Source organism: Saccopteryx bilineata, chromosome 3, assembly GCF_036850765.1.
Source record: "Saccopteryx bilineata isolate mSacBil1 chromosome 3, mSacBil1_pri_phased_curated, whole genome shotgun sequence".
NCBI classification, from domain to species: Eukaryota; Metazoa; Chordata; class Mammalia; order Chiroptera; family Emballonuridae; genus Saccopteryx; species Saccopteryx bilineata.
The window spans coordinates 283,145,990-283,171,499 of record NC_089492.1 but is presented as its reverse complement, the minus strand read 5'-3'; the positions used below and the strand labels follow the sequence as shown (position 1 = coordinate 283,171,499).

The window sequence follows — 25,510 nt, the reverse complement described above, 5'->3', positions numbered from 1 at the left end:
AAAAGTTAATATTTAGGCCCTGGCCGGTTGGCTCAGCGGTAGAGCATCGGCCTGGCGTGCGGGGGACCCGGGTTCGATTCCCGGCCAGGGCACACAGGAGAAGCGCCCATTTGCTTCTCCACCCCGCCCCCCCCCTTCCTCTCTGTCTCTCTCTTCCCCTCCCGCAGCCAAGGCTCCATTGGAGCAAAGATAGCCCGGGCGCTGGGGATGGCTCCTTGGCCTCTGCCCCAGGTGCTAGAGTGGCTCTGGTTGCGACAGAGCGAAGCCCCGGATGGGCAGAGTATTGCCCCCTGGTGGGCAGAGCGTTACCCCTGGTGGGCGTGCCGGGTGGATCCCGGTCGGGCGCATGCGGGAGTCTGTCTGACTGTCTCTCCCCGTTTCCAGCTTCAGAAAAATACAAAAAAAAAAAAAGTTAATATTTAATGTATATATAATTAATATTACTTCTAAGTATTTAATGGATGTTTTTATGGGCCAGGAATCCATGGGCTATAATGAATGAGCTCATAATCTCCCCACTGTTCAGATGAGAAGATTGAGGAACAGGAGTAACTTGCAGGGAGGTAGAATTTGAACCGAGGAAGGTGTGCCTCGCTTGCTCTGGGACCTGGTGCTTTAGCCAGTGCCTGACACAACCCCATGGGAGCCCACCGCTGTTTAAGTGGTTCATGGGTTTTTTTTTTAACAGTGAATCATTTGTGATGTAGATCTCAGGGACAAGCTGGGCCTGTGAACCAGAGGCAGTGGCATACTGGAGTCAGGAGTCTTGGGCTCTCCATCAAAGTTGCCCCAACCCTCTGCAAAGGTCTCGTCTGGAAAGGGGGAGGCTTGAACTGAGTGTCCCCACGAGCTCCTTTTTAATGTATCACAAACAGCATGCTCGGGGTGCAGGGGAGAATACCTGAGTGAGTGGGGGGGAGTGGAATACCCCAGCCTCTGGGAAAGACAGACAGCCTAATGCTGTCACCTGGCTACAGAAGCAGCCCTATCTCTGGGTCATGCCAGCTGGCCTCTGCCTGCCGCGGGGCCTGCCACCCCCACCCCCGCCCAGAGAGGAGCCTCAGGACCTACACCCCGGTGCCCAACCTGGCAGCCCGATGACCTCTGCAGCCCCTGAACTCTGGAAAAGTTGCTCACCCGTAGGCTCTGGACCATGAAGATCTAGAACTGTTCGGATCCAGGCTTTGCCTCTAGAGCAGTGGTAGTCAACCTGGTCCCTACTGCCCACTAGTGGGCATTCCAGCTTTCATGGTGGGCGGTAGCGGAGCAACCAAAGTATAAACAAAAAGATAGATTTAACTATAGTAAGTTGTTTTATAAAGATTTCTTCTGCCAAACTTAGCAAAAATCCAACATAAAGTACTTGGTAAGTAATTATTATTATATGCTTTAACTTGCTGTAACTCTGCTTTATAAATTTTATAAAGTAAAGTTCCTTCCCTACTTTATAAATCACCATTACTGTGGAACCGGTGGGGCGGTTAGAAAATTTTACTACGAACAGAAATACAAAAGTGGGCGGTAGGTATAAAAAGGTTGACTACCCCTGCTCTAGAGTATGGTGCCCAAGGAAAGAGAGGTCTTTACCAGGAACCCAAAGGAGGGGGATGGCTGAGGGCCAGTCAGTGTCCCCGACCCCTGCTGAGCCCCAGGAATGCTGGGGTTTGCTTCTTAGCTGCCTGGAGGCGGGGCCAGCTGGCTGCAGCCGGACACTCGCTGGCCTCCTGGGGCTCTCAGCACTTCTCCCTCCCACCCGGTGTTCAGTCAGCCACACGGCAGTGCTCAAAGTACGGGTCCTGAGATGAAGGCACAGGGTGGAAAACAGCATGGAGACTGGGGGACTTTCGCTTCGTCAGGGAGGTGGCTGTTGACTCGGCATGTTAAGGCTGGGTCAGGTCTGAAGTGTATTGTCTCTGCGTCTCTGCTAAGACATTCCTGCTGCTAAGGCGTAAGCGAGGCTGGGGAACAGGGAGCCTGCCAGGCCTGCGGGGGCCGGCACCCAGTAGGTGCTCAGGAAATGGGTGAGGAGCAGAGGCAGGGCCCACACCCCACAGGTACGTGCCCAGGGCGCCCAGTCAGTCACAGATTCCGGAAGGTCCCCATTGCTTAGGCAGCATCCCTCAGCCTAGCCTCTGGTTACGTGACCTGTGGGTGCTGTCCCGAGTTCAGGCCTCGGTCTCTGCCAGCGAGACCCGTGGATTGCATCAGGCCCCGTGCCTCTGAGTCACTTGGGCAGTCTGTGCCTGCCAAGGTGCAAGCCGGGTGATGGTGTCAGGGGAGCAGGAAGCCGCGCCCCTTTCTTTCTTTACCACGGTTCGGGTGGCCGCGGATGTGAGGAGCTGGGCTCAGGTGGCCCTGGGTGGCACCCAAGGGCTACAGAGCCTGGGAGGTGCGGCAGAGGACCTCCGGCCGGTTCTGCCAAACCAGGGCCGTTTTCTGGCTAGAACTCCCAGGAGAGCATGGCTTCAAGGGCTAAAAGCTCACACACGCCCCTGCGGAACAATGTTGTCTGGGAGATGCTGGGGGAAGACCTGCTTCACTGGAGAAGAAAGGTAACCAGGAGCGGGAGGCCAGGCAGGGGGCCAGGTGGGGGGGATGACATGCCCCAGCTGAGCTAGGAGCTGAGGCCTAGACCCCTGTCCTAACTCCCAACCCTGAATGCTCACTGGGGTTCCTCACATTTTATTGTTTCCGTTCCTAAAGTAGATTTCTAATCTTTTAAAATAGAATTTGGACTCAGAAAAGCATAGCTGCACATTAAAAACTTTAGTTCAAGCCTGACCTGTGGTGGCGCAGTGGATAAAGCGTTGACCTGGAATGCTGAGTTTACCGGTTCGAAACCCTGGGCTTGCCTGGTCAAGGCACATATGGGAGTTGATGCTTCCTGCTCCTCCCCCCTTCTCTCTCTCTGTCTCTCTCTCTCCCTCTCTCTCTCCTCTCTAAAAATGAATAAATAAAATAAAAAAATAAAATAAAAAAAAATAAATAAATAAAATTTAAAAACTTTAGTTCAAAAAAAAAAAAGAAACTTTAGTTCAAAACATATAGGCCCACCACTAACTTATGGGTTGTAAATGCACACTTTTTGGTATTAACAGACCCCCACTGGCCTACAGGGAATCTGTGCAAATTGGAAAAAAAGCATGAAGACAATTTAAGAAAAGGCGCCCCTTCACTTTGAACACCGCCCTGCTGACCCTTAGCCTATGACCAGTGTTTCCTGTGAGCAGCGGGGTCTCCGGGGGTGGCAGCCCTGCACCAAGCTGCACAACATCATCTGAATTCCAGCCCCCGCTCCTGACCCTGACCCTGACCCGGGCAATGCACGAGCTGTGCAGCTGTCCATGAGCTCTGGGTGTGAGTCACGGTCATCTTGGCTGGTTGTGGTTGGCCAAGATGACCAACACAGGCTCCTCTCGATTTCCTCTTAAGAATTGGAGGATGGAAAAGGTGCAGCCACGCCTTTCTACTGGGTTTGCCTCAGATTTGCTCAGACCACTAGAGACCCAACTACGCCCAGGTACGGGGTACCACCCAGGGCAACTTTCTCAGTCGGAAAACATGAGAAGGAAAGCACCTGTTAGAAGGGACTTCTCCTCATCAGCCAGCCAAGGTCTAGAATGGGCCTATCCCCTGGAGGGAGTCAGCATTTATTAAATACCTACTGTGTGCGGGACCCCATTTGCCACTTTTACAAATGAGGTAGCTGAGGCTCGGGGCTGGGAGGAACTTGCAGGGTACACACGTCAGGTTGGAGGTGGAGGTCCTGACTCCAGCCCATCGTGGCTTCGGGCCCAGCCCTGCAAACAGTTACACCATGAAGACCAACACCTGTCTGCTGACACTTGAAGTTTCTCTGTGTCCTTAACATGCAGCCGTTGGGTGGAGGTGGGCAGGCTTGGGAGGGATGGCTCCAGGGCTCCTCATCCGTGCCCTGAGACAGGTACTGTTGTCAGCACCCTGAGACCCTGAAGGGGCAACAGGCCTGGGGGCCAGCCAGGAGCGGTGACCGTGCAATGGCAGGGAGGGCTGGAGGCCAATGCCAGATCTCTCTACTACTGAATTTCTAAAGGCACCTTCCTGTGGCCCTAGAGCCTGGCAGGGGATGCTTAGGCACTGACTCGGAGGAAAAAGAAGTTCCAATTAGTAACGCCAGCCCCCTCCCCCTGCATTCTTATCCTCCTGCTTGGAGCACTGGGGAGGGTGCTCCTGGCTTCGCGGGGTGAGGGTGGGGGCAGCTTGTCTTCAATTATCAGAGCAAAAGGCCAGCACTTCGCTTTCGCCTGTTGAAGGCAGCAGCAGGGAGCCTCTGTACTCCAGAAATGAGAAGGGTAGGCTGCTGAGGTTTCTCCAGACACACGAAGCACTCCTTCTCTCCACCCCCCTCAGGTGCCAGGGTTCCACATGAGCATCGTTCCTTCGTGCCCGGGTGGGTGGGCAGGCCAGGTGAGGCTGTATACCCCCTTCACCCTGTGGGGATGCCCAGCTTAGCACCGTCAGGATGAGCCCCAGGCTTGGCTGCAGAGCCAGAGCCTTGGTCCCAAGGCTGAAAGTGGGCACAGTAGATTGAGTGTTCCTGAAAATGCCAATCAAAGCTACCCTGAGATAGTGCCGCACCCCTCTCAGCATGGCAATAACCCCAGATCGTTTGATCATACTCTCGTGGCATCCCCGCGGGGCACAGCTCTCCTACACGCAGGGTTGGAAAGGCAGGGTGGTGTGAACCCAGCGGAGGGAAACTGAGGCCTCACTGCACAGTCCTGGGCGCATTTACCCTTGGACCCACAGTTACTCTCCCAGGACTTACCTTGAGGACAGCACTGCACAAATAGGAAAGAAGGTGCTCTCCACGCCATGGAGCACCTGCACAGGCCTGAAAAGGACAGAAGGGCAGGGAGCAGATCTGAAAGTTTCTGTAGCAGGTTTGTGAACAGTGCTCTTGATGTAACCATTCTAGAGTCGTTTTGTTATGATGGGATTGAACGAGTGAGTCATTCTACACAGTTACGTCCCAGGTTCACACTCGGGCCAGGACGTTGCTTAAAACAACACCAAATTTATTCTTCTGTAGTTCCAGAGAGTCAGAGTCCAAAATAGGTGTCGGGGGCCAAAACTCCAGGTGTGGGGCAGTGGAGAGGAACAAGGTGTGACTGGAACGTCTTGTTCTGGAAAACAAGGATGTTCAAAGGCAGACGGGTCAGAAGGACCTGGCCTGGCTGGCCCTGGCTAGAAGGGGCTTCGGCTGACAAGAGACCGTTCAAACCTCCAAAAGAATCAAGGAAGAAGCATTACTTAAAAGGGGGAAAGAAGGGGAAAGGTGAGCACTAGTTTATCAATGTAGGAATAATTAGGAAATCACCAGTAATGGACAGGGAGCCATCATGGGCTTGCTGTAGGATGCCGTGAGGACCATGAGGACACAGCATCACCTGTGGGTTAACTGGATTGGGGGCAGGGCAGCCTCGATGTCAGGGAAGACCCACCAGAGACAAAGAGACCCTCCTAGCTTGCACCCGAATCAGGAGCCAGAAGAATTTATCGCAGTGTGTGATCCTGGGATCCTTGATGGGGGAGGGGCGGTGTTAAAGCCATAGACGCAGTTATGGGGACAACTGGGGACTTGGTGTTAGGTGATATGATTACGTGAGTGGCAACACAGCGAAAACTGTGAGTAGCAGGCTGTTGAGAATGGAGGGGTCAGGGTGGGCCCCTGTCTGAGTGCTTGTCCTGCAGGCTCTGGCCCTGCATTTTTGTCATTTAGGTGTGGGTCACGTTTGCTGCCCGCGCCCCCCCCCCCCCCGTACCCTGGTGTGCTAGCCGCGCACCAGGAACAGGTGTTAGTACTTCTTTGCAGATAGGAAACTTGGAGGTGGTGATATCACTTCTCTTTATGAATATTTTAATAATTCAAGCAGCAAGCCCCAGAAAGTGCTGACCTGCAGCTTTTCGTGGTTGGCCTGTTCCAGGCGGTGCCGCTGGCCTGCTTGGTGCCAGCCTGAGCACATGGAGCCTTCTGGGATGGAAGGTGGAAGGGGCGGGGCTCTAGCGCGGTGCTCCGCCCCTCCTTGGGTGGGGCTCGCAAGACCTCAGGGGTTATGACCTGCCATCGTCTTATTTTATTCTCACTTCAGGAAAGTGGAGCTCAACTTAGAATCTAAGTAAAGGTGCCAGTGATCAGTAGATTCTTAATGAGCAGTCGCTGCCGCCACAGTCCAGTTTGATTTAGTCGGATATACTGTAGCAGGCACTCTGCCAGGTATCCGAGACACCAACAGTCATGCATTCCAAAAATATCGACTGACCCCTGGCCTCGGGCCAGCCTGGGGCTGGGTGCCGAATCCACAGAAAGCGGAACAAACTTTGCCACCTCCTCCCAGCCCGGCAGTGTAGAGGGGAAACAAGTAATCAATTAGTAAACAGACAAGAAGAAGATAAGATAGCGCATGCAGTAAAGGATTAAATTGGGGCCCCGTGGGAGATGGAGAGGAAGCTCTTAGGCTTGGCGCAGGCAGAGAAGGCCCCTCTGGAGCAGGGACCTTTAACCCAAGGCTGACGGGAAGGAGCAGCCAGCCGTAAGCCGAGCTTTCCAAAGGCAGGGGGACAGAGGAAGCCACTGCAGCTCAGGAAGGTGAAGGACAACGAGGGACATGGGGATGAGATGACTGGGCATTTCACATGGGGCTCCGCAAACTCAGTGCGGAGTTTAGATTTTATTATTCGCCTGGCCCGATGCGCCGGTTTTAAGCATGGAAGCAGAGGGGGTCTGATCTGCATTTTGAAGCCGCCCCTCTGGCTACTGCATTGTGAACGGCCTGGGGGGGGGGTGCTACGGGAGCGGTGCATTGTGGGAGACCACCGCATCCCCCCAGCAGGCCAGGTGGGAGAGTCTTCAGGACTTGCAGATTCGCTGTGGGAGGGAGAGAGGAGAGGACAGACGGATGGCCTGCGGGAATGGGGCTTGGGTGCCTGTTACACGGTGCTCCCCCTCCAGCCTGAGGGCTCTAGGGGGCCCTTGCAGGCTTTAGGCTGGGAGTGAGAGGATCAGATTGGGGTTTAGAAAACATGACCTGGGGCTGTAGAGCTGAACTTTTGTCCAGCCTGGAGCAGTGCGGGGGGGGGGGGGGGGGCCTGCAGGCAGGATCTGTGTCCTCCTCACTGGTGGTCTCAGGCCCTTTGCCCAGGGATCCTGCAACATCACCCCCATCTCCTCTTACTGGCTTCCTCCATGCCCTGTGGGGGGGGGGGAGTGCTCCCTTTCCTTTCGGGGACCTCGTTCCCAGGCAGAGTTTCCAGGGCGCTAGTTCCCATCCCAGCGGCTCTGCCCAGCTCAGCCCAGCCCAGCCCTGCTGGAGGGAAGTGGAATTAAACACCGGCGTCTGCACTTCCATGGCATGCTGCCCTCCTCGGAACTGCCTTCCCAAGCGCTGCTTTTCCTGCTGCCGAGAAATGCAGTAACTCCGGGCTACTTGCAGTTGGATGTAGGGCTGCATGGTAACTCCAGACTACGTGCGGTCGGTTGTAGGGCTGCGTGGATCATGTTGTGGGTCTGTTGCAGTCAGTACCTGTTTGGGGGACAGAGCTCACTCTCCTGAAGATTGCATAGTTCACAAGGGCCCTGCCAGGCCTGGGTGGGGTCATATACGCAGCTCAGCTCAGAGGCCACCGAGTTGGGTTATTGGGGCCATGGAGAGAGGAGGGGTGCAGGAAAGACTGGCTGCTGGCCACATGTAAGACCACCTCCCCTTGCCTGGGCTTTTGGGGTCCCCACACGCAACACTGCTCTGACATTCACTGTCCACCCTCCTGCCTCACTTACCACCAGCACCCTCACAGGTGTTTACTGAGGCCCTGTTCCCGGGGCCAGAGCCACCCTGGTCTCATTTCACCATCCGGGACCTCAGCTCCCTGAGAGCCCTGTGCACCCCGCCTGCCCAGCCAGCCTGGGACGAGCTAGGTTAGCATTGCTTCGTGACTCAGTCACCTGGTGATACTCATTTGTGTTCTTGGGAATACGTGGTTGCACCATTGTTTCGTTTTTGCTTGTTTCTCTTTCTCTTTCTTTTTCTCTTCCTCTCGGGCTGTGGGTTGTTGCTCCCCTCTCTTGTCATTGGGTCTTTTCTCAGCATCGATGGAGGCAGTGCTGTGTGGGGGCTGGGGTCGTGGGCACCAGGTTCAGATGCTGCCTCTGATGCATTGTACCGGCAGGACCTCAGGCCAGTCGCTCAGCCCTCTGAGAGTGAACTGATCCACCTGCAGCGTGGGGATGAGAGTAGCAGCCGCCAGGTAGAGGATTGAGGAGGTGGACTAGAAACACACTATCCCCAGGACTAAAGTGGCACCTAGACTCTAGGCACCCTCTTGCCCACTGTGCCATGCTTCCGACCCAGTGCAGAGCAGGCCATGGGCCACCAAGGCCACCAGCAATGGTTAGCAGTTAGGACGGTCCTCCCTGGGCAACCGGAGGGAGGCTGAGCTGTTAGGGAAAGTGCAAGCATGGACTTTGAGCGCTTGACCATAGAATGAGGCTGGCTGGAAGGACAACTGCCTGGGCAGAAGGGAGGAGCTGACAGAGAGGTGTGGTATGTCTCCGAAGTGAGGCCTGAGCTCCATGCAGAGCCTGCAGGTGCATTCCTGCGATGAGGTGTGACCCTCATGTCTGTCCTGTTTGGTGGCCCCGGAAACTTCCACGCCAGGAGCCCATGTGACTTTTCCAGGGGTTCCCTGCAGAGTCTGGTTGACAGCCAGTGCTCCCATTCCAATTCCATTAGACCAGGAGCGTAGGGGACAACTCCCTGTGCTATGTCACTGTCCCCATACCTGTGCACTCAGAGAGGCAGGTGCCCCCACACAGGGTAGCAAGAGGAACAAAGCAGGGACCTGGCTAGAGGGGCGGGAGGCAGTCTGTCCAGTTCTCTTCCTGACTTGCTCCTCATTTCCTGCCGTCAGCATTTTGTGCCACACGCCCTCTTTCCAGAAGTCCTCTCCTGCCCAGCCCAAGTGCCTTTGGGTGTCTCAGGCGCAATCACCTGTTTTATTTACCTTCCTTGATTCCAGGCTGTAAAACTGGTGACTCACAGATATGTTCTCTGGAGCCTGTGTGCTGCTTGTTTAATTTTTGAATGTGTTGCTGTCCTTTGAAAATCATAAACCATTCACAGTGTGGATTGTTACCTTCTGGGCAGAAGGGAGGGGCTGGACAAGCAGGTCCAGCCATCCTGGACCCTATCTGCCCCTTTCTAAAGACAGCAGATGCCGGCCGCCAGCAGCCCTGCCTTGCTCCCGTAGGGGCTCGGGTCCCTGTGCAGCCGACCTGAGGACAGACCTATGTCGTTTCCCAGTCTCTTCCTGAGAGCGGAACCGGCCCAGCCTTGGGCGCTCTGCTCTTCAGTGCCCTGCAGTGTCCAGCTCCTGTGACATGAGGCCACTGGGCAGGTTTTTCTCCCCTTTTCCTCTGACGCTGCTTCTCCCCACCACCTCGCCTCCGTCCCTCTTTCTCTCATTCCCATGTACCTCCCTCCGCCCAGGCTGGCGAGTGAAGTGACTCACGCCTTCCTCCCCTCTGTTGCCTGGGTCCCTTCTCTGGTGGCTGGGTTTTAATACACTGGGTGTATGGCTGAGTCAGGACCCAGCTCAGGGCCTGGCCTACAGTGGGTGCCCCAGGAATGGAGAGGGCATGAAACGAGGTGCTGTGAAAGCTCCCAGGTTCCCTCCAGGACTTCCCCTCTGAAGTTCAGAGAGAGATGGAGACACCCTGACCGCGTCGTGCCTTGGCTAAGGGAGAGGTAGCGACGGGCTTCACAGTCGGCCCCCTCCAGGGGGCAGGCAGGTCAGCCAGGGCAGGGCTGCCTGAGCGGCTGCTCCCCAGCAGGTCTGGGAACCTCCGCTGAGCCAGCTGCCTCCCATTGGCTGCTCCCCGGCCCTGGAGAAAAGGCTGATCTTCCCAAAGACATGCCACTTGCAGGAAGCTTGGGGCCTCCTGTTTGGCACCCCAAGGCCTTGTATGTGGGGCGCTGGGAGGGAGGTACAGGGGCACCCACCCAGCTCCCTGCCAGTCAAACGGTGCTTTCTGTTCCTCGGACACCCTAAGGCCGTTCACTAGAGCAGTGGTTCTCTAAGTGTGCACTAGGGCGGCCTGGTGCACCTTACCGTATTCCAGAGAAATACGTGCCTGTTGGGGCCAAAAAAACCAACAGGGTTTTTGGAGTTTAGATTTGGGGGGGACAGAGGTGTAGGGAATTGGCTGTAAGCTGATAGTCTACCCAACCCCCACCTCATTTGCCTGATTAGGTTGCAAAAGGCTGTTAAGCTGTGGTGCTGGATTGTTTACACTACCCCCCATGTTCCCCGGAAAGACTGGAAGCAAGTTTCTTCTATCCTTTGTTTGGTGTAAAGTTAAGATGATATGTATGGTGGGGGTTTTCTGCACTTGGTAAAATTCTTGGGTTGCCTTGTAAACGTGATCAGAGACTGTTGATTTGCTAATGGTCACACTTTGCCCTATAAATAAAGCAAGATGCAGTTTTTGGGTGCGCTTTGTTCTTGCCAGCAGCAATTACAGGGCCCTCCCGACCCCGTATTTTCTTAATTCCGTCTGTTCCCACTTGGGACCTAGAATTACTAGCTGCGCTGGTTTGCAGCATGTGCCCAGATCTAAAAATAAATATAGTTACTCTATTATACTGTTTCATTATGGAAATACCACTCTTTTTATTAACACATCATTATTATATTTATTAACACATCATTATATTATTTTTAGATAAATACACCCAAATAAAATGGATAGATTTCTCAAAAGGAAGCGTGATATTGAAGAATCTGATTCTAGAAGTGAGCAAGAGTTAAGTGTAAATAAAATAGGACTTGAAGGCTGATGGGCAGAATTTAATTTATAGCATTTTCCATCACTTAACACTGAACAATATGATTGGATTAGAAACCCATTCATGGAAGCTTCAAGTGATTTTTGGTTTAACATTAACAGAAGAAGAACTGGCAGCTATATCCACTGATCATGGATTAATGATTAAACATAAGGAATTGTCTCTTGAAGCCTTTTGGATTTCTATAAAAGAAGAAAATGTGGCAATATCTAAAAAGGCTTCGAAAATTTTAGTCAGTTTTCAACATCCCATTTATGTGAATTAGGATTTTCTACACTCAACACAATTAAGAGTAAAAAGAGAGGAATTCCTCAATGTATTGACGAGGAAATGAGAGTTTGCCTTTCAAATATATGCCCAAACATTGAAGAAATCACTAGGACACATCAGGCTCATGTTTCTCATAAACACAAGAATGAAAAAACACATTTGCACCAGGACCCGCCGAATTTACTAAATCTTACTAAGAATGTATCTAATATATATATATATATATAAAAAAAACTTTTTTGTCATTTTTTAAAATTTTTTAACCCTTCTTTTTTACAAATTCTAAAAAGCGTAACTCAAAAACTGTAACATAAAAATGTTTTTTTAATGTCAAGAAATTTAATTTTGTCGTATTTATTTCGTTTAATTACCATAAAAGCATGCTTGGACTTTATATTTTTTCTTTAATATTTGTCTTAATTATTATAACATATATATCAAAAATTTGTATGTAGTGCGCCTACAATTATTTATAGGATTTTAAATGCACCCTGACTTCAAAAAGTTTGAGAACCACTGGGTTAGGGGGAGGGAGCTTTGCTTATCTCTCAACCTGAAATGTTCTTCTCCAGCCTTCCCTGGCTGCTCCTCCTCATGGTCTCTGCCCTAATGTCACTCGTCCTTGGAGCTCCCTCTGCCAAGGAGGCCTGCCCTGTGGCCCATCCGTCCGCCACTTCATTCCGTCTCAGGATCAGCCTCAAATGCTTCCTTCTCTGTATAGCACCTTTCAGCTTTTGTTCTCTGCATTGGGGCCTCAGTTATTCGCGGTCAGCTGCAGGGAGGCAGAGATTCCTGCCTGGCTTTTCTCAGATCTGTCCCTGACATCTGTCCCTCGGTTAAAACGTAGGGGCTCCTCGTGAGCTGTGCTGGAAGAACGAGTGGGCGAGTAGGCGGGCGCTCGCTTGGATCAGCCCACTGAGGAGGTGGGACCACAGGGCCTTGGCCAGGAGCTGGCAGCTGAGCCTGGAGCCTCAGGGGCTGACCAAGACCCTAGGCACTTGGGGTCCACTGGGGCCTCACAGAGTAAAGGCATCTCAAGTCCCAGCTCAGCCACTTGGTTGCTGTGTGGCTTTGGGCAAGTGACTTAACCTCTCTTGACTCCAGCTTCCTCATCCGTGAAACGGGGGTAGTACCCTCCAACTCACAGGCATACTGATGAGACTGTGAGAGCAAGGCCTTTGGGACGTAGCCCTTGGGCAGGCTGAGCACCTTGTGAAATTGTTGTCCAGTAGTGAACTTGATTTTTAAGTGTGTTTAGTTTGGAATGAGGCGGACAGGGAGGAGCAATGTGCGTCTGCGCTCGGGAATGAAGTGAGGCTTGGATGCCCCCTGACCCTTGTGCCCTGTCCTTTTTGTTCCCCAAGAGGCTCCGGCGTCAGCTCAGGGCAGAGCAGGAGGTGCTCGCTGACTGACTCACTTGTGGTATTGCAGCTAAAAGATGATTCAAAGATTGGCCTGCGTGGTCTTGCGGAATATCTGGGGGTGGAGGCCCTCTCCTTCCTCATTCTGCATCAGCACAAAGTAAAGGTGTTGCTGACTTCTGGGAAAATAGCCGAGAGAGCAACCCCCACACACCCCCCCCCACCCCGCCGCCAGGACAGGACAGTTGTGGGTGGAGTTTGGAGGGTCAGAGTGGTGTGAACTGGGGCTTCCTCGGGCTGTGGCACTGTTCCAGCCCAAGCACGCCGCCTGATTTGACGCATTAAATCCTCACAACATGGGGCAGGTGCTTTTATTGGTTCCACATTACAGATGAGGAAACTGAGACACAGAGAGAGACGAACATCCCCAGGTTGATAGAGCCCGGATTCAGACCCGGTCTGTTGAGCTTTAAGGACTTGCACTGTCAACAACCACGCTATCCTGATGGGAGCGGCATACAGCAAACATTTGTCAAGTTCACGTGTTAAATTCAGTGGTCATCTGGGTAAAGTGGAAACGTCTTTGAGTTCGACGAACCTGATTGGAATCCCAGGTCTTAATGCCCTGTGACTTTAGAAAAGTCACTTCACCTCCCTGAGCTTCCATTTTACTGTTAGGACAAGGGACATAAAAATGCCTCCTTTTCCCTGGCCAGGTAGCTCATTTGGTTAGAGCGTCATCCTGATGCACCAAGGTTGCAGGTTCAATCCCTGGTCAGGTCACGTACAAGAATCAATCAATGAATGCATAAATAAGTGGAACAACAAATCAGTGTTTCTCTCTATATATCTGTCTCCTTTCTCTCTTTAAAAAAATGAAAGATAGAAAAATGGAAAGGAAGAGAGAGAAGAGAGAAGAAAAGAAAAGAGAAGGAAAGAAAAGAAAAGAAAAGAAAAGAAGGGAGGGAGGGAAAAAAACCTCCTTTGCAGGGCTATTTGGAAGAAGGAAGGGAGGGTAGGAGGGTAACATGCAAACACCCCCCAGGGTGCCCCACGGTATTTGTTTACTCCCTTACTCCAGATTCCTCCCCCCCACCGCGTGCCTCAGCCCCAGGTACTGGCCCCGGTCCAGAGCCTGACCTTGGCCTCGAGTTCCGAGAGGGCTTCGGAAATGGCTCTGGCCGCTCCGGCGGAGGGAGCTGCCCCAGCCGCTCGCAGATCAGAACTTCCGCGGGCGCCCCTCGCCAGCCCTTTCATGTTGTTGCTTTATTTCACAAGAGCCCCGGTGTTTGTTTAGCGATGGGTTGGTATTTTTAGAACTTAAAAGTACTTCGGCTCTTCGAGGAATGAGCCTGTGGATGTGGCCCCAGCTGGAGCCAGGCCTGGACTGGAGGCATGTGGCACTGTGCCCTGGGTCTCCCCACCCCACGCGGTGCTCCCCGGGGGGCCCTTTCCGTTGGATTCAGGGACACCCTCAGTCGGCCTCATCAGCTCAACTCCTTCCTACCTGCTCTGGGCCCTGGGGTGCCAGTGGGGAGGGGGCACAACGATTCCAGCCTGCAGTTGCCAGTGAATAATGGCCCCCAAAGATATCCACAGTCAGGTCCCTGGGACCTGTGACAACATCACCCCATATGGCAGAAGGGACTTCACAAGTATAAGTTAAGGATCTTGAGAGAGGAGGTTCTCCTGGATTATCTAGTGGGCCCAGTTTAACCACAAGGGTCCTTGCAAGAGGGAGGCAGAAGGGTCCGAGAGAGGGAAGTTGTGATGCCGGAAGCGGAAGTTTAGAGTCAGAGGAGATTTGCAGGCCCTGAACGGCTGGGTCTGAAGACGAAGGAAGGGGCCACAGGCCAAGGAATGCAGGCGACCTCTAGAAAAAGGACAGGGATTCTCCCCTGGAGCCCCCCCGGAGGGAGCACAGCCCTTCTGACATGTGGATTTGGGCCCAGGAAACCTATTTTGTACTCTGACCTCCAGAACTAGGAGAGAATACATTTATGTTGTGTTTAGCCATTAAGTGTGTGGCTGTTTGTTATGGCAGCCGCAGGAATCTAGCATGCGCTCACTTCAAGCTCTGTCTGCAGTGTCGTGCAGGGGCCAGTACCACCTGTGTTCACATCCTACTTGGCCTCCTTAACTCCCCAAGCCTCCAGTAACACATCGTGAACAAGGTTCGTTCTTCCTGGACTTGCTGGAAAGAGTTTTTGAGGATATAAACACCTGCTCCAGTCCCTGGCAGTTAGCGTGAAAATATTATATAGTCCTATACCATGCTGGTGTCTCTGCAGAGAAGAGGGTGAGCAGTTAGCACAGCGGTTGTGTGTTTGGGTCTGTGTGTTGGAAATCTGAATTCAAATTCCAGCTTCACGAACTCGGGGAAGCTATTGAAGGTCGGCAAAGTGGCAGTGCCTCTGAGCCTCGGTTTCCTCATCTGAAAGAGGGGAGAACAGTGACCCTGGGACAGTGAGCACAGAGCCTGGCCCGCCGCACTGCTGCTGATGCACGCGGCCGTGCTCTTGTTTGGTCAGCTGTGCCGATTTCTCTCCACCAAGAGCTCCGCCACGCGCCTCCTTCGACAGCTGGAGGGCTCCCGGCCTCCAGGGTCGACCTCTGTTGGATGCAGCATTTTCCCACCATGTTAATCATCATCTGGGAAGACCATGAGGGTCGTCGTCAGTCCCACCGTGGGCGGTTTAGGGCAGGAAGTGGTTTCTTACTGTGGCATCCCAACTTGGTCCTGCAGAGCTGAAATCCTAACTGAATGCTTTGGTGGGGGCTGAATCCCCCCCCTCCCCGCTCCTGGCAGAGGCCCCTGGACCTCAAGGATGACACATTTGGGGCAGGAAACCTCTGGGAGGTGTGGGAGGAGAAAGGCCCAGAATGGGTCTCAGATGTTCCCTGTCCTGGCCAAGTCTCCCGTGCCGCATCTGTGAGGACGCACACAGACTGTCAAGAAAGGGAGGAATGGAGCAGAATCTACAGAGAGACTCTGTACACATAACCTGCTCACACTGTCACCTGGTCAGTTTGGGCAGAAGCCACCGGGCCTGCAGCCGCCAAGCCCAGGACACCTAGTTGCATCGGGCTCTGCGTTCCTCGTGCCCCAGAGAGGACGGCAGCAGGGTCAGTGAGGAGCGCAGGTGTGGGACAGGACTGTCCAGGTTAGAGCCTGCCTTGCTCAGTAACCTCGGTGACCTTGGACGCGTCACTTAACTTCCTATTTTTAAAAAAGCCCGACATCCCAGCTTCATCTCCATCTAACACACGGAGCGCTTACCACATGCCGGGCACTGCTCTGGGTTCTCACCGTAAAACCTGTGAGGCGGGCGCTTCAGTTGCCCTCAGGCGAGGAGGGGTGCACGGAGCGGGAAAGGAAGGGACCCAAGCCACACCCGGGGGAAGGGGCAGACCTGGGACCTGAACTTGGGTCGCCTGCACTCCTGAGCTCCGTAACCTTCCCCCCCTTGGACGCTGCGTGCCTGGGCCTCAGCGCACGCTCAGGGCCTGTTCCTGTGTCTGTTCCCCAGATCAGCGGAGGTGCTTAGTGACTGGTGTCTGGGACCTGGGTCAAAATCCATTCAAACTTTCGAGGGCCATGAATGCATTCACTGTTTTGGTTGTGGTGGTGATGTCAGGCGGCGGTCTATACACGGCCCAGATGCATCTCATTGTGTGCTTTCAATAATATGTAGGTGGTTTGTTCTATGTCAGTTATACCTCAATAAAGCTGTCTTTAAAAAATGCAGAAAGTTCCTTCTGCCCCGTGCGTTTGGCCAACTGAGGGCCAGCGACGGGATGGCCCCTTTCTGGGTTAAGGCAGTGTTCTCCACACTCAAGTTCTAGCATAAAAGAGAGGATGCAGAAATGGGGGGGAAGGTATCCATCCTTTGTTCTGGTTGTCACGGCATTGGCCTTTCCTAATCTCTCAGTGTAGGATCAGCACACACACACACACGCACACACACTCCCTCTCAGTAGTTGGAAAATGTTGCCGCAGTGTGTTTTACAGAAAACACACCTGCCTGCTGTACTGAACTTTCACCCTCTGTGCCTGGGTATCACCCTCGGTGTCCCCTACCCAGTGTGCTCCAGGAGTCCTCTCCTTTGTGTCCCACCCCCTGGCTCACCACCTGGTTGGTGGCATCTGCTGGCAGGGACAAGCCGAGGCCCCGTCCTTGCTGCAGGCCCGACCTCGCGCCTCCCGTCTCCTTTAAGGAACATTTCCTCCGAGGCACTGTGTGGATGGTGCCGGGGGTACCCGGATCACAGGCACAGCTCAGTGAGGTGGACAGACATGAGGCCAAGTGTGTCCAGCCTTGGCCTCCGTGAGCTGTGTGATCCTGAGCTAACCCCCAGCCAAGTTGGGCCTCAGTTTCCCCCGTGCGCACAAGACTTGGGGTGTGACAGGGCTCTCTGCCAACGCCCCTTCACACAAGTGAGCCTAGGGGTCCCAGTGAACTGTTCATGGATAAAAACCAAAAGCCAAACGCTTTAGAGTTTACAAAACACTTGCATTCAGCATCTTGTTTAAACAAGAGGATTCCCGGCTGCAGGAATAAGACTGGGGGAGGGGGGGTGGTTGGCTCAGGTTTTCCAGGCGATGTATGAGCTGGGTCTTTGCTGGGCTGAGGGCAGGTGGGTGGTGACCTCACAGGTGCCTGGCACGTAGTAGCTGCTTGCTGAGAACTGACGGGATTGGACTGGACGTGAGCAAGAAACACGTGAGCTGGGCAGGTCCTGACAGCGGCGGGATAGATTAAATGTGGTGTGACCTCGTCCCCCTGTCCTGTTTCATCCCGTCCACAGGGCTGACTGCTGGGTTGGCTGAGGAGTGAGGGCGTTGATGATCGTTCACTTATTCAGTCCAGAGGTATTTATGAAGCACCTACTATGTGCCAGGCATTGTTCTAAGCACTGAGGATACACAGCAGTTCATAAAGCAGACGAAAGCCTCTGTCCCCACAGAGACAGCACCCTCCTTGGGCTGTGGAATAGAAAATAAACAAGATAAATAAGTAAAATATGCGTTGACACTAGGAGGTGCTAAGGGGGAAAAAGCAGGGAAGAGGGGTAGGAAGAGCCAGGGATTGCAGTTCTAGAACCTTCCAGGGGAGAAATGATGTCAGCAATAACAATAGCTGTGCTTGCTCAGTGCCCTCGTGAGGCGAGGCCACACGCCCTTGCACAGAAACCAGCAAACTGGCGCAGCCTTTGGTAATGGCCCTGAGGGTCAGTTACTCCCGGAGGCCGGCAGCCCTCGGGAACACGACGCTGGGGTGTGGGCCTGGAGCCCAGTGGCCGCTGTCCTGGTTTGAATCCAGGCGTGCTCCTTGACCTCACTATGCAGACCGCCCCAGGTTCTCCAGCTGGGAAGTGGGAAGAGCAGTAGCACCTACGACCCACCGGAAGTGGCCGAGGATTAAATGCGTTAATGCTTTCAGAATGCCCGCAACCCGTTGTACAAGCCCGTGCATGGTAACACTTTGATGAGTATAACTCTCCCCATTTGCTGTGGAGAAAACTGTCAGCGATGAGCTGCAGACTCCAAATCCGAACCCAAAGCTATCACTCCAAACCCAGCGGGTTAGCAGTCCTGCAAGGCCTAGACCAGGGGTCCCCAAACTACAGCCCGCAGGCCACATGCAGCCCCCTGAGGCCATTTATCCGGCCCCCGCCGCACTTCTGGAAGGGTACCTCTTTCATTGGTGGTCAGTGAGAGGAGCATAGTTCCCATTGACATATTGGTCAGTTTGTTGATTTAAATTTACTTGTTCTTTATTTTAAATATTCCCGTTTTGTTTTTTTACTTTAAAATAAGATATGTGCAGTGTGCATAGGAATTTGTTCATAGTTTTTTTTTATAGTCCGGCCCTCCGGCGGTCTGAGAGACAGTGAACTGGCCCCCTGTGTAAAAAGTTTGGGGACCCCTGGCCTAGACTTTGTGGTCTCATATTACAGATGAGCACATTGAGGCACAGAGCAGTTGGCCAGGAAGTGAGGAAGGTGTGCTTCGAGGCCACGGCTGGCAGGCATGGCTGCAGCCCAGGCTGCCTGTGCCTGGACTCCTAGGGAGGAAGAGGGAGGTCCTGGCTGGACTTCTGCTGGGCCGGGCAGGTACCTGGCCTGCCTGCCTTCACAGCAGATGTTTAAGAGGCCCTGCAAAGTGGATGATTCCAAACCGGAGGAGACTGTTTGGGAACAGACTGCACTCCTCACTTCCCCACATAGCTGCTTGCCAACAAGTCCGATGGCCGCCGCCCACTAAACTCCTGGGCTTCGATTTGCATAAGAAGGTTTTTCCCTGGCAGGTTTATCAGCTCAGAGCGTCCCCTGTGTCATGTGTGTGCGCAGAGGTTCCATGCCCCCTTGGCAGCACAGGACGGAGCTCAGGGCAGAGGGTGAGCCTTCCTGCCAAGTTCTAGAGCATAGGCACCGCCTCTCTCCCTCCCTCCCTCCCTCCCTCCCTCCACGTTAATAAAATAACTGTTTTGTCCAAGAGGCTTAATGAGGATCTGGAAGCTTTATCTGTCTCCAGCTGTGGCTTACGGAAGCGGATCGCAGCTTTCCCTGGGGGGCTCCACCCGCCCAGAGCTCATTACCGTAAGTCCAGCAACGGGGCCTGACCTCACCCATCCAGACTTCACCATCTCAGAACCCTGAGACCTGCTTGTGATCCTAGACTCCAGCTGCCAATGCGTGGCCTGAGGTTGCACAGGCTGCAGAGGGTCCCTGGTCTCAGACACAAGCCTAAGGAGCAAGCCTTGGGCTCTCACTAGCTATGTGACCAAAGGCAAGTCATTTAAGCTAGTGGTTTGCAAACTGCTGGGCCACAGACTGCTGCCGGTCCACCAGAAATTTCATGCTGGTCCGTGAAAGAGTTGACCACCCTGATGTTGTATAAAGATTATAGGCCCAATGGTTATAGACTCCATAATCTTCATATACTATCAGGGTGCTTAACTCTTTCATGGACCGGCACCGGCCTGGGGACCTGCAGTTGAAAACCGCTGATTTAAGCCATCCAAGCCTTACTTTGCCCATCCATAAAATGGGACATTGGTACTCACTGAGTTGCATACAGTTGAATGAGATACCTGTATTGAGGAGCGATAATGCCCCACCATGTTTGCACCTCACTTTGCAGTTTGCAGAGCACTTTACAGAAGTCACAGTAAGTAAACCTTAAAATCATCACCCCGTCTTCGCAGGACTAAGTTAAGCAGGATCAAAGATCAGAGGTTACGTGACCTGCCCAGGGTGTCACAGGGCCTCTAACCTTGGTATCTGGCTCTATGTCTACAACTCTTAATCCCTTGCCCCTTGTACCTTCCAAGCTCAAGGTCTACACAGAAGACACTGCAGTTACTGTGAGAGTCCGCCCAGGTCCTCAGTGGCCCCCGTGGGCCCTGGGACAGCAGAGTTGCCGGGGTTGGGGACATTGAGAGATAATGCTGAAGTCCCACTCTCTCCTGGTCATGTCCCGAAGGCCTCTCCTCATCACTGAGTTCTGTTTGTTTGGGCTGTTACTAGCTCAGTTCCTGTTATTTCCCCCCCAGACAATTGGCCAGGAAATTCTTCACTTTTGTTTCCTTAAGGGGTCAGATGCTTTTCTCTTTGCAGAAGTAAATAAGTCCTATGAGCTGAGTTGGCAGATTTTCAGGGCAGGACCCCAGCAGTTCAGCGGCGGCTTCTGCCCTGCGGCTCTGCCAGCCCCACCCAGGGACTCGGGCACCAGGAAATGCAGCAGCCTGCAGCCCGACCTCCGCCGTGCCTACCAAGATGGAGACAATTTTTAAACCAGAGCCAGGGCTGGAGCCCGGGGTGATGTGGGGCAGAGACTATGCCTGTTGACATTAGCACCGGTTGCTTCTCCCTCCCGTGCCCAGAATCTGGATGGGAATGAGGGTTGCCCAGTGACACGACGCTCCCCGGGGGTCTCAGGCCGTCTCGGCTCTGCGGAGCATACCGAGCACCAGGAAGGAAGCGAAGCATGCCTGGGGACAGGCAGGACCAAAGTCACCGCTCCTGGGCACTTCTCAGGTGGCGCCTCTTGCTCGAGTCAAGCGCTGTCGTCAGGCCCACCTCAGGGTAGAGCGGACGAGGCTGCTGCTGCGAGCGCTCCTGCAGGGGAAACGGCTGTCGGCCGCATGGCGGAGGAGGCGAGAGGGAAGGACTACAGAAGTAGCCGACTTTATACAGCCCCAAAGTCGGAGCACGCGGCAGAGACATGAGTTGTCCTCTGCCAGCCTTGGTGGCATTTTTTTTAGCGGAATATTTTCATTATATCCAGAAACAATAAAGGAACGAACCCCTTATATCCATGCCTGGCCCCAACATTGTCACCCCCGTGGCTGATTCTGTCCCAGCCTCACCCACCCTCTCCCCCTACCCCCCCATATTATTGTGAAGCAAATCTCAGGCACATTATATCATCTGTAAATACTTTAGTATGTCAGTGTTAAAGAGAAGGACACAAGTAATAATAATAATAACCTCCAAACCATTATCACACCTAAAAAAAAAACCAGTGAAGATATCCAGTCATGATTCAAATTTCCAGTTGACTCCTAAATTCATGTTTCAAACTTTATTTCTTGGACTCAGGATCTATATAGATAAGATCCTTGCAGTATGGTTAGTTAATGTCTAAAGGTTCTTCATTTTATTTTTTTATTTTTTATTTTATTTTATTTTATTTTGTATTCCTCTGAAGCTGGAAACGGGGAGAGACAGTCAGACTCCTGCATGCGCCCGACCGGGATCCACCCAGCACGCCCACCAGGGGCGACGCTCTGCCCACGAGGGGGCGATGCTCTGTCCCCCCGGGGCATCACTCTGCCGCGACCAGAGCCACTCTAGCGCCTGGGGTAGAGGCCAAGGAGCCATCCCCAGCGCCCGGGCCATCCCTGCTCCAATGGAGCCTCGGCTGCGGGAGGGGAAGAGAGAGACAGAGAGGAAAGAGGGGGGGTGGAGAAGCAAATGGGCGCCTCTCCTATGTGCCCTGGCCGGGAATCGAACCTGGGTCCCCCGCACGCCAGGCCGACGCTCTACCGCTGAGCCAACCAGCCAGGGCCTTCATTTTATTCTTTTTATTATTATTCTTGCTAGTTATGTGTTGAAGGTGCCCTGCTGTTGGTCTGGTATGTCTCCCAGGAGCTGTAGTTTGCTCGTCGCATCCTCCTGGTGTCGTTCAGCGTGTCCCTCTGTCCTTTGAATTTCCTGTAAGTTGGTAGTTCTTCTGCAGCCTTGACCATTTACATCACTTGTTTTTGGTTTGGTTTTTTGCAAGATTCCATCCAAGGAGACACGGGGTCCTCCCCTCTGGGACACGTGCGGTCCGGTTGTCTCCGTTGTGATGTCGGCGGCCCTGGGCGTGCGGTGCCTGAGTCCCAACCTTCAGCAAAGGTGGCAGCTTGCTGTCGTTCCGGTGTGTAGCGCCTCCTCGTTGTAGGAGCTGCGTCCTTTCTCTGCAGGACGGTTTGGTTGCCCACTGGTTACAGTGCATATAGGAAGGGCAGGATAAAGCCTCAGTTTTTTTTTTTGTTTTTTTTTTTTATTTACTGGTGTTCAGAATAAAGAGTTGAATCCTCTTCTTTCATCACTCCGATGATCAGGAAATGGTTTAAGTAATGCATTTCTAAAGGACCCAATCGTTTAGGAAACTCAGATAACCAAAAACTGCTGCCTCAGCTGAGAGAGCTAAAAGTGGTAAGCAAATGTTGTGGGTATTAGCATGTCAGTAAGCAGTGCGCGCGCGCACACACACACACACACACACCCGCCCCGGCCCAGCCTTTGGAGAGAGAGAAAACTCGTTCCCATGCGGTGGTAAGACTGAGTGGACCTGCCCGGTTTATGGAGCCAGTCAGCACACGAGCCCAGATGCTCTGCACAGAAGCAAGTACAGAGACAGAGTGGTTATACGCTCGTGTCGTCTCAAGAATCCAGGCCTCCTGACAGGGGTTGAGGATCCAGGCCCTCCATCCCTTGCTCACCAGGCACCCTGGAGTCTGGCGAGGGCCCAGTGTCCCTGTGAGCACAGAGTGCCACCACCGGGACGTGCAGCCTCAGGAGGCAGTTGGTTGCATTGTTGCCTGACTGGCAGGAATTGGGGAAAGGCCCCGGTCTTGCCTCTTTCCAGAGGCCTTCTCAGGGGTCTCTCCAGCCCATGATCTCCGTCTGACTGCCTGTCTCCTCCCCAGCGCTTGTATTCCCATGGCCTTTATTATGTCCCCTCACTGCCTTGGGTTGTTACTCAAGATTTTAGGTATCTTGTTTCTTTTTTTTATTTCTTTTTTTTCTTAGCGAGAGAGATAGAGATAGAAACAGACAGGAAGGGAGAGAGATGAGAAGCATCAATTCGTAGTTGCGGCACTTCAGTGGTTCATTGATTGCTTCTCATATGTGCCTTGACTGAGGGGCTCCAGAGGAGCCAGTGACCCCTTGCTCAAGCCAGCGACCTTGGGCTCAAGCCAGTGACCGTGGGGTCAAGTCTGTGATCCCGCGCTCAATCCGGCAACCCCGCACTCAAGCTGGTGAGCCCACGTCAAACCGGACGAGCCCACACTCAAGCCGGCGACCTTGGGCTCAAGCCAGCAACCATGGGGTCATGTCTGTGATCCCACGCTCAATCCGGCAACCCCGCGCTCAAGCTGGTGAGCCCACGTCAAACCAGACAAGCCCACACTCAAGCCGGCGACCTTGGGGTTTCGAACCAGGGTCCTCAGTGCCCCAAGTTGACGCTCTATCCACTGCAACACCACCTGGTCAGGCTTTTGGTATCTTGTTTGTGCTACTGTGGTGCCAGGCTTAAAGTAGGTTATAAAGTTTCCATGAATGAATGAATGAATGAATGAATGAATGAATGCTAGTGTGTTGCCAGGCTTAAAGTAGGTTATAAAGTTTCCATGAATGAATGAATGAATGAATGAATGAATGCTAGTGTGTTGCCAGGCTTAAAGTAGGTTATAAAGTTTCCATGAATGAATGAATGAATGAAGGAACGAACGAATCAATGAATGAACAAAATAAGTAGACATGCCTCTCATCATTTGTATGTAGACCTTCTTGCTGATCTCACAGTAAATTCCTCAAAAGCAGAAAGTCTGTCTTCCATGAGGCTGACACGGGGCATGCAGGGTCACAGATGAGGCACAAAGAAGTTAAGAGACTCACCCAAGCCCCCCCCCCCCCCCCGCTAGCAATGACAGGGGCTGGGACTTGAACTAGGTGGCCAGCTCCAGCCGCATGCTGGTGGAGAAAGAGGGTCCTGCTCTCAGAGCCTCCCAACGGTATCTGCGTCTTCAGTGTTAGGAAATTGGGTCGAAATGAACCCAGTTAGCCCAAGTCACTTCCCTCGCAGGCAGGGATGGGGGGGCTGAAGGACAGTTGACCCTGGGCCTCTGGGTTAACAGAACCCTGCACACTTGGAGACATCAGCTGTCACCTCGCCCAGCTGTTTGCTCTATGGCTAAGCCACCCCGGGCTCTTCCAGGCCCAGTGCGGGGCACAGCTCAGGCAGAGGGCGGCATGCACGGTAGACCCTCCTTAAATCCTCTGAGCCCCCTGCAGCGGTCCCTCCTGCCCCAGCCCACGGCTCTGAGGGGTGTCTGAGCTGCTGTGCCAGAACTACCCGCTGCCTCTCAGCCGGGGGCAGCTCTCCCCACTCCCAGTTTAGTGAAGGAAGTTCAGGCAACGCAGTGTTGAGTGGGGTTCTTCAAACACACCGGTTTCCGCTGCTTCCACGGCTTTGCGGGCGCCATCCCCTCCCCTGCAGTCACCCCCCGCCCCGGCTCCGTTTGCCAAGCCTGGCAGCTCAGACCCTCCCTCCTGGAGGCCTCTTCTGTCTTCCTGCCCCCTTTGTACCCTGTACTCACCTCCACTGTGGCCCCGTTGAAATGCTTCCACAAATATTTATGGAGCATCTTCTATGTGCCGGACCCTGGTCTCTGCTGTGTGCACAGCAGGAAACAAAAAAAGCAGAATCCCCACCCATACTAGATAATAACCAAGTATCTGCAAAACATACGTGATGTCAGATGGAAAGATGGTCTAGAATAGCGGTTCTCAACCTGTGGGTAGCGACCCCAGCGGGGTCGCCTAAAGCCATCGGAAAATACATAATGCATATCAGGTATTTACATTCCGAATCACAACTGTAGCAAAATTACAGTTATGAAGTAACCACCAAAATTATTTTTTGGTTTGGGGTCACTGCAACATGAGGAACTGTATTGCGGGGTCACGGCATTAGAAAGGTTGAGAACCACTGGTCTAGAAGGAAACGAGTCAGTGTTGGGAGGTCAGGTAACACGGCAGTTTTAGGGATGGGAGGACACAGTCCAGGCCTCTCCAAAAAAGTGACAGTGAATCGAGACCTGAAGGGGGCAGAGGAATGGGCCATGTGCTCGGGATTGGAGGGAAGGCCTTTCAGGCAGACTGGGTGGGACGTGCAAAGGCCCTTGGGCGTGTGAGGGAAGTACTTACCTTGCTGTTCCGAAAGTCCTTGCTTGCCAGCCGTCTGTTTCCTCTGCTCTGTGTCTCGCCACCCAGCACAGCAGCACATCTTGGGAAGGAGGCTCCAGTGAGCGGACCGCCGAGAGCCTCAGGAAGCTGGCACTCGGTCCTGGGGAGGGTTCCGCCTGGGGAAGCCACTGGCCCAGATTCACAGGCCGAACAGGAAGTGGGGTTCACTCTTGAGTCCAGGAAAAGGCTGAAATCAAGCTTTTGGTCCTTCTGGATAAGTCCTAAATCCTTCGGGTTACCTCTATGCAGAGTCAGCCTTATGGGGGTTGGGGGGGAAGGCAGAAAATTTGCCTAAATTTGCCTTCTTGGAAGTCTATGATTTTTTTTTTTTTACAATCTTTTTTTTTTCATTTTTAGAGAGGAGAGAGAGAGGGAGAGAGAGAGAGACAGAGAGAGGAGAGAGAGACGGGGGGAGGAGCTGGAAGCATCAACTCCCATATGTGCCTTGACCAGGCAAGCCCAGGGTTT

The 25,510-nt window shown here is 53.3% G+C and overlaps 1 protein-coding gene across 6 annotated transcripts in view; it reads left to right on the top strand.

The window, feature by feature from the left end:
• KAZN (kazrin, periplakin interacting protein) overlaps positions 1-25,510 on the top strand; it is a 760,285-nt gene that overhangs the window by 663,578 nt on the left and 71,197 nt on the right. The window contains exon 1 of one of the 6 annotated variants that reach the window (XM_066270387.1): positions 6,496-6,628. The exons of the other annotated variants lie outside the window; for them this stretch is intronic. The gene's annotated coding sequence lies outside the window, so the exon portion shown is untranslated. Of the gene's footprint in view, positions 1-6,495; positions 6,629-25,510 lie in introns of those variants that run through there. 6 annotated transcript variants of the gene reach the window in all.